The sequence below is a fragment of the Ovis canadensis genome, chromosome 8 (assembly GCF_042477335.2).
Source record: "Ovis canadensis isolate MfBH-ARS-UI-01 breed Bighorn chromosome 8, ARS-UI_OviCan_v2, whole genome shotgun sequence".
Lineage (NCBI taxonomy): Eukaryota > Metazoa > Chordata > Mammalia > Artiodactyla > Bovidae > Ovis > Ovis canadensis.
The window spans coordinates 69,119,410-69,128,837 of record NC_091252.1 but is presented as its reverse complement, the minus strand read 5'-3'; positions in this window follow the sequence as shown (position 1 = coordinate 69,128,837).

The following is a 9,428-nucleotide window of genomic DNA, read 5'->3' as shown; positions in this document are numbered from 1 at the left end:
CAAGGAAATGAATCCATAATTTCTACACAGTATCACTTTAAAACCATAATAGATCCTTAAGCAGAATAAAGCAAGAACCTCAGTGTGGAACCAAGAATTGACAGCAAAATAGTAAAATACGATCTGCATCTGAAGTTGGTCTGCTAAAAAGACTCCTTATGTTTCTATGAACAGTTTCCTTATTTAAAAGCTGAAAATAGTATGTCAATGAGTCATGTGCTTTTCAGAAACTATTGCATCTTATCAGTTTGGTAGTTGCCATTTTTATTGAAAGAAAAGCTAGGCAACCGAATAATTATGACTTTAATGCAAAATATTCTATAATTTCAGAGACATAATTACCTTGACTGAACTTCTGCAAACCTTGGCTATGTACCATGCAAAATCTAATGCACACAAGGAACAAAAACTTCAGATGGAGGTCTGCCATTTCCTTCTCCAGGGGATCTTCCCAACCCAAGAATCGAACCCAGGTCTCCTGCATTGTAGACAGACACTTTACCATCTGAGCCACTAGGGAAGAGCAGATGGAGGCCTAACCCCCAGTAAAATGTTTTCCAGCTCTTCAGAAGGACTGGTTAACCTCTTATGCAATGGAACAAGGTTGGATAACCTTGTCTGTCCTTTTAGGAACAAAACCAAGTATTTGTTTCCATGACTTCTGGTCCTGATTTTATCTGCCTATTACTTCAGTTTGTGAAAAGGTAATCTTTTTATTTCTTATAGCAATACTGAAAAAAAAAAAGTGACAGTGTTAGTCACTCAGTCCTGTCTGACTCTTTGTGACCCCATATACTGTAGTATGCCAGACTCCTCTGTCCGGGGAATTCTCCAGGCAAGAATACTGGAGTGGGTTGCCATTCCCTTTTCCAGGGGATCTTCCCTGAACCAGGGATCCAACCCAGGTCTCTTGCACTGCAGGCAGATTCTTTACTGTCTGAGCTATCAGGGAAGTCCCTATAGCAATACTATTTATTAATAATAACAACAACAAAAAATATTCTAGGAAATTTCTTGGCCATCCAGTGATTAGGACTCAGCATCCTCATTGCCTAGAGCCCAGGTTCAGTCTCCAGTCAGGGAACTAAGCCCCATGAGCCATGTGGCCAAGCACAAGACAATGGCGTAAAAATTTTTTTCTAGATTCTTTGTTCTACATGAAGGGATGTCATGATAAATACAACTTTGGGCTTGTTACAAAAAACCGAGAGAAAATAGAGGTATACATACAGGTGTTCACATACCTATGTTTTAGCACCTTATATTACAATGAGGATATTAACTTTTTGAGAAAACCATTCATCAAAAGAGAAAACTGCAGGAAGGGGAAAGGAATATACAGTCCTCTCCTCTGATACATGTGTGTAAATAGTCTCTCATCACTTTATTCTGTCTGATGGCAGAATATTCTGGGACATGTCATGAGACTTTGCCCCACTGTGATTAAAATATCCTTTCCTTTCATGAAGTGAAGTGAAAGTTACTCAGTCATATCTGACTCTTTGCAACCCCATGGACTATACAGTCCATGGAATTCTCCAGGCCACAATACTGGAGTGGGTCCCTTCTCCAGGGGATCTTCTCAACCCAGGGATTGAACCCAGGTCTCCTGCATTGCAGGCAGATTCTTAACCAGTTGAGCCACAAAGGAAGCTGTTTAAATATGGGATCAGAACTCTTTCCCCTCCATGAATTGGGGAAGAGGGAGTGTTGTGCACTCCTTCTTTACAAGAACATTTTGGAATATATAACTGGACTGATTTAAATGGTTGCAATCGGTGCTCTAATATTAAGAGCCCCTGAAGAGCCTTGAGAGTGTGTGGAAGTAAAATCTCCATAAATATTAATGAGGTCAATACTCTCATATTTTGAAGGGTGTGAGTGAAGGTTTATAGGATAAATGGAGCAAAGGCAGTCTAGGCCTGGATGTAGAGATTTTCAAATGTTTACAACACTCCTGCTCCAGTGACAGAGCAAAGCTGTGAACTTACAGTCTCTTTAAAACATGAGACTTTAGCCCATTATTTCCATAGTGGGTATTCTCTCCATTCTTTTACTGCTCCCTGAAATTATTCCTTGGGTTTATAAGTAAGTGTGCATTATTTTAAAAAGCAAAGCAAAAAAATCACAAATAAACCAGTTAAAGCAGCAATTTGAACAGGTAGCACAAACACCCTTTAAATCCAAGCATGTACTCCTAGAAGAAAAGTAGAGAAATTAGGAATTTTAAAAAATCATTCATTAATGGTCAGAGACCTGAAGGAATAAATAAAAGAATGGGGTTCACAAATTTTGCTCTATGATTTCAAACAGCAAAAGTACAAATTCAAACAGTAAACTATAAGATTTAGTATCCATAAGATTAAAACATTACATCTATTTGGAAAAAGTACTCTTTATAGTGAGACTAGAGAGAAAACTTTTCCACAGGTTCTCACAAATAAGACCCTGCATAATGTCACAAACAGCATCCTTAATGTTGATATATCAACAAATTTAATACAGGCATCTTTTTAATAGTCTGTGTTAAAGGCTTCACCTGATGTACAATTTCATAAGCACAGTAAGGGTGAATCTGGGCAGAAGAGAGAGGTAGTAATAAATGTTTTACAGAATTGCAGCGCTCTGTGGCTTCACCTTGGGATAGAATTTAGAACATCTATGAATGGGTAAATAGCATATATTTCAAGCAATATTCCATACATAATCACCTGAGCTTTCAGGGGCTATTGAGTGATACTAATATAAAGACTAACATTCCTGTAAGTACCAAGAGTTACCAAGTAAGAGAAATATGCAACTTTAATGAAAGATAATTCTAGAGGAGTATTGGATTCACAATGAAAATATCAATGTGATATTTTTTATATAATGGAGGGAGAAATTTTAAAAAAACATTTGAGGAACGAAACTTATGTAATAATTTTAAAGTCATTGGAAAATGAGATTACTGATGATTAGAGTAACCATATATTAAAATCCATTGCCAATCTATAATTATTAAATTTATATTGTGCTGGTGCAAGATCAATGGAGCAGAGGAATTATCTAAAACAGATTCTACTGTTCATAGAATATGAATCTGAACTTAATAAATGCTGAATAAGGTCTTAGAAATAAGATTTTAGAAATAAGTGAGAATTTCAAGAAATATCTATAAATTTTGCTGGAAAAAAATAAGCTATTTAGAAAGAAAAAATAATCTGAGATATTCAACAGTCACCATAGCCCAAATAAATTGTAATTGGATATGAAAACTTGTTGTAAAAAAAATTAAAAAATTATTAGAATATATAAGTGAAACCTGTTTAATCTCTTTAGGAGAATGTTTTCTTTAAAAAACATTTAGTAAATGAAAGAGACATACGATAGATGCAATATACGAAATTTGGATTTTGCACAAAACTAAAAGAATATAAGAGGTTTATTTGGGAGACCTAGAAAATTCAAATATGAACTAGATATTAGATATCATGGAATTGTTATTAATCATTTTAATAATATTATAGTTATGTTAAGAATTATTATTCGTAAAATATATACAATAAAAAATTTGTCAACCAAGTGTCTGAAGCTTACTTTCAAATAGTCCAACAATAATAAATAAATCTCTTTCATTGTATGTGTAGATGCACGTGTGTGTGCTTTCAGTCTTGTCCAACTCTTTGTGACCCAATGGACTGTAGAATCCCTCTGTCCATGGGGATTCTCCAGGCAAGACTGCTGGACTGGAGTGGGTTGCCATGCCCTCCTCCAGGGGATCTTCCCAACCCAGGGATCAAACCCAGGTCTCCCACATTGCAGGTGAATTCTTTACTGTCTGTGCCATGAGGTACACATACACACCCCAAAATATACATTCACACAAATACATATATATGTATGTGTCATTTATATGAGGTAGAAAGAATAGGGGATAAAAACTGACAAAACATTGCTAGCTAGTGAATCTAACTGAAGAGCTTATAGGGCTCACTGGATTATTCTTTCATTTTTTCTGTAAGTTTAAATTTTTAAAATAAAGGTCAGAAGGAAAAATTTTTAGTAAGAACAATAGACTTAATGAATTAAAAATGTAAAGCATCTGTATGTAAAATATGATATTTCTAAATCATATGGCAAATGTTATACACTTAATAAAAAGAAGTTTCATGAAAGTTGTCAAGGAAAACAGTAGGACTCTGAAAGAAAAAATAAAATGAGCAAAAGATACAAACAGATGCTCCTCAGAAGAAATCCAAGGGACTAAATATGGAAAAAAAAAAAGTAGGTCAACCTCACTAGTTGTCCAAGAAAATGGAATACTATTTTTCCCTCTAAAAGTAACAGAGGGTTTTGGTTTTTTATTTGTTTTATTTTTAATGATTATACATAATATTACAAGAGTGCAAGGAGAGACATCTTTTCATTGTTGATGGATCTGTAAAATAGTATAGATAGTCTGGAAGAAATTTGGAAATGGTTTCAGAAGCATGAAAAAAGACAAACTTTGATCAAGTAATTATTTGGGGGCACTTTTCTTTATGGTAATAAAAAAATTAGGAAATTGTGTCCTAAAAAATGTCACATATGGCAGTTCTAATGAAGGAAAATATTAAACAACCTCAACATCCACTGTCAGGGTAAAAGGAAACACAACTTTTTCCTAAATGGCACATCCATTTGCCAAAACATTATCACACTATTAAAGACATTTATGAAGATTTTAATGACACAGAAATGTCATATAATAAAATAGTGAGTGGAAAAAACAGAGTATCAAGCTACACATGCAGTCTGACAAAAAAATTCATAAAACCTAATGAAAAATACTGAAATATGATAAAATATGAACAACTGGTACCTTTAAGTAGTGTTATCATCTATGTTTTTTCTATTTTTTTTATAGTAGTTCATATGACTCAAACTTTTCTCTATATCTACAAATGCTGTGAGTGTGATATGAGTAAAATTTATTTAGAAATCTTTGAAAAGACATTAATAAAGAGAAAGAAGAGAGTCTCCAGAGTATTCAGGTAACCGAAAAAACATACTGAAGTCCAATCAATGCTAATATGGTTAACATTTATACATTTATATAGGTGTTTACATAAAAAGAAAAAGAAACAGTTTGAAATAGATCATATACCTCAGAGATATAACTTTTGAAAACTTTTCAGGCAAGCTCTTTTTTTCTGTGTTTTTATAATGGTCTAAATATTTCCTAGAATTTTTTTCCTTGTTTGTTCTGTTTAATTTTCTGTTTAACTTCAGATAAAAGAAGCTGAAAGTTAAGTGAACAGGTGTTACTGAGGCGTTGGGAGAAGGAAGTTGTGATAGTAAAACCTCAAGCACTCTGAACATACACTCCCTCACTGCATCACTTCATACTTCTCTGAGTAAATTAACCTTTGCAAGTCAGAGATAATCAAGTCAATTACCTTAACAATAGAAATGTCTTACATCAAAAATCGGTTTGCTGGTAAAAACAGATGAGCAATTTAAAATTTTCATATATTACATTTTAATCTCCAATTAAAGACATGAAATTAACCTTTGCAAGTCATAGATAATCAAGTCAATTATCTTAACAATAGAAATGTCTTACATCAAAAATCGGTTTGCTGGTAAAAACAGATGAGCAATTTAAAATTTTCATATATTAGATTTTAATCTCCAATTAAAGACATGAACTGGGAAAGCCAATCATTTTGTTTGCATATTGACACTCTTAAAGTGTCCATCTATACCCCATCTCAAAGAGAATGTTCCCTGAGAACCCACTGAATGAGCAGCAAGAAATGAACGATCCATAGCTGATCGGACCAGCGGGACACCTAACCCAAGCAAAGTCTCTAAGATTCCCTTTTCTGGGAACTTATAGTTGAAACACAGAGAGATTGAGTTAGTTTTCTGAGAGCGCTCTACCTGTCCAGTTACTAGATTAGAGACTACCAACTGAAGACTTGCTCTGTTAATGAGCCAAACAACAAAGCCAATCTATGGGGGAAACCTAAAAAATGAATCAGAAACACATAGTGAACATAAGTGTTACACAGGAGAGACAGTTGATTAAGGAGCAGCGGCTTCTGAGGGCCTTCCAGTTCTCTGTTCCAAAACCTCACTCGTGCCTAGTGACACATCGCATCTTTGGTTTCATGAGATATGACTGGATATCTTATTAAAAGTCTCCCTGTATTTAAACACGAAGAAGGCAATGGCACCCCACTCCAGTACTCTTGCCTAGAAAATCCCATGGATGGAGGAGCCTGGTGGGCTGCAGTCCATGGGGTCACTAAGAGTTGGACACGATTGAGCGACTTCTCTTTCACTTTTCACTTTCATGCATTGGAGAAGGAAATGGCAACCCACTCCAGTGTTCTTGCTTGGAGAATCCCAGGGACGGGGGATCCTGATGGGCTGCTGTCTATGGGGTCACACAGAGTCGGCTACGACTGAAGCAACTTAGCAGCAGCAGCAGTATTTAAACAAACTTCAGATGTTATTTTGTTGCTTGCAATCAAAGCATCCCTTGGTAAATAAGTACTTGTCCTTTCTAAATTACATTAAAAGTCGATAAGGCATGTGCTTTTTATCCACCTTTAACAGATTGACTTCCCTGGTGGCTCAAACAATAAAGTGTCTGCTTACAATGCTGGAGACCCATATTCAATCTCTGGGTTGGGAAGATCTCCTGGAGAAGGAAATGGCAACCCACTCCAGTATTCTTGCCTGGAAAATCCCATGGATGGAGGAGCCTATTAGGCTCCATGGGATTGCAAAGAGCCAGACATGACTGAGTGACTTCACTAACAGATTAGGAACTAAATCAAATAATTTAACAGTATGTGATTACTTACTGTAAACCTAGTATTTCAATCCCAGTTCCTCTGCAATCAACTCTTCTGTGTTTAGAAGTAAAGATGGCCAATGCTGTGCTGGCAGCCGATGAACACATCAGCAGAAATCTGCCTACAAGGTGGTATAACTGAATAAGTGCTACATCTAGGTTCTGCTGTAGTAGCACCATGTGGGGAGACCATGGGTGGTCAACTCAGTTAAAAGCAACCGGACCATTAACTTATAGGTCTACCATCGAATTCATAGAAAAAAACAAGGAAATTTTACTTTGATATTACTGTTAACCAAAATGTATTAGGCTTCTATTTTAACCCCACCTACAGTTTCAGTATTGAATGATTTTTGTCATCAAAAGAAAAGCAAATAAAAACACTTTCTAACTCTAGCATTTAAAATTCTGATCTCAGACTTCCCTGGCAGTCCAGTGATTAGGACTACGCACTTTCAACGCTGGAGGTGACGGTTCCATCTCTGGTCAGGGAACTACGATTCCACATGCCAAGAGGCATGGCCAAAAACAAAAAAAAAAAAGAAAAAACAAATGATAAAAAGAGAGAGAGAAAAAATTCTGATCAGCAAACTCAATCAAACATCTTCAATCCTGTCCAATAAAAAAAAAAACAGTCATCTAGGATCTACTATATGCTCTCAAATTTCTATGTGTTGTGTATAACTAAAGATATACAGCTAATTTTCTAATAATTATTTTTTAGATACCATTTATTGGTTGCCTGTACTGGTCTAGGTATTTTACACACATTATTCATTCATTCAACAAGTATTTGTTTTATTGAATATACTGTAGTATACACACTGTTCATATGTGATACTTACTGAATAAAAAGTCCCTGCTCTCAAAAAAATTTTAGGCTTCATTTAATCATCACAATTAACCTGCTGTTGTTATCATTTTTTAAGACCCAATGAGGTTAAATAATTTGCCCAAGGTCACACAACAGATGAAGTATAGCCTAGGCTTCTTAAAATCTCAGACTCTTTCCATTTGACTACAGTCTCTCATTAAATCATTGACTATGGAAAGTGAGCCATATTTATAGCCAGCAGAACACTGTTGAGAAGCTGATAATCACTGATAATCCATGCCAAGACCTTCTCACATATATTAGTTCCTTGATGCATTTACTACAAATGTAGATTACTTCCTGTAAAGTAATGCTCCCATTGAAACCAATGTTTCCTAAAATACTTTAACAAACTTTGAAATTTATCATTGGATTATCACTGGATTGGAATCTGAAATACTCTACCATCAATATAAATAGCATCCCAGAGGTTCACTATAAGATGAATGCACATAATTTTATTAAACCAAATTTATTTTTAATTTGATTCATTCATATATATATACATAGTGTACCACTATTAACTTGATTCATTTGTATATGAATGTACAGTGTATATAGTATACAGAATGTGCAGAATATATAGTGTGCAAGAACATGTCATAGGTGCTGAGATACAGCAGCAATTGGAAAAAAATTCCTACTCTGATGGCATCCACATAAAATATATATTTTGTCATAAGGTAGCAAGTTCAGCAAAGAAAAATAAAGCGTGGAAGAAGGTTGGGCGTATAAAGGACTAGGACTTACAGTTTTAAATAGGCAAGTCAAGGAAGGTTTCATTGAAAAGATGAAATGTGAACAAATTCTTAAAGAAACTGAGAGGGTGAGCCACAAGGAGATTCAAGCAAAGTATACAAGTTCAATATCCCTGACATGGGTGCATCAGTGCTCTTAGGAGTGTCAGGATGAGAGAAGTATCAGGCACCAAACTATATGGGCTTCCCTGATAGCTCAGTTGGTAAAGAATCTGCTTGCAATGTGGGAGACCTGGGTTCAGTCCCTGGGGTGGAAGTTCCCCTGGAGAAGGGAAAGGCTACCCACTCCAGTATTCTGCCCTGGAGAATGTCATGGACTGTATAGTCCATGGGATCACAAAGAGTCGCACATCGCTGAGCGACTTTCACTTTCACTTTCACGGGCCATCGTGGCCTTCTCAGGCAGTGCTAGTGGTAAAGAACCCACCTGCCAATGCAGGAGACTCAAGATACGTGGGTTCGATCCTTGGGTCAGGAAAATTCCCTGGAGGAGGGTATGGCAACCCACTCCAGTATTCTTGCCTGGAGAATCCCATGGACAGAAGAGCCTGGCGATCTACACTCCATGGAGTCACAAAGAGTTAGACACGACTGAGCATCTTAACACAGCACAGCACATAGGCCATCACGAAGGGATTGGCTTTTTCACTCTGAGTGAAATAGGAAGTCATTCGAAATTTTTGAACAGAGGAATGAATTAAATTGCCCATATCTTTTCAATTAATTTTTATTTATGTAAGGCAATTAGTCTAGAACCTTGTTTTTCAAAGTATAATCTCATAGGAATCAGCCATATCAAAATCACCTGCAAGACTATTAGAAAGGCAGAACCTTTGGCCATAGCACAAGCCTCCTAAATCTCAAGGTGATTCTTAGGAAGCACTTATGCCTGTGTCCTAATGCTGGTTTGGTTATTTCTTTAGCATGTAACTCTAGGCAAATCTCTTAATCTCCACACCTAAATTGC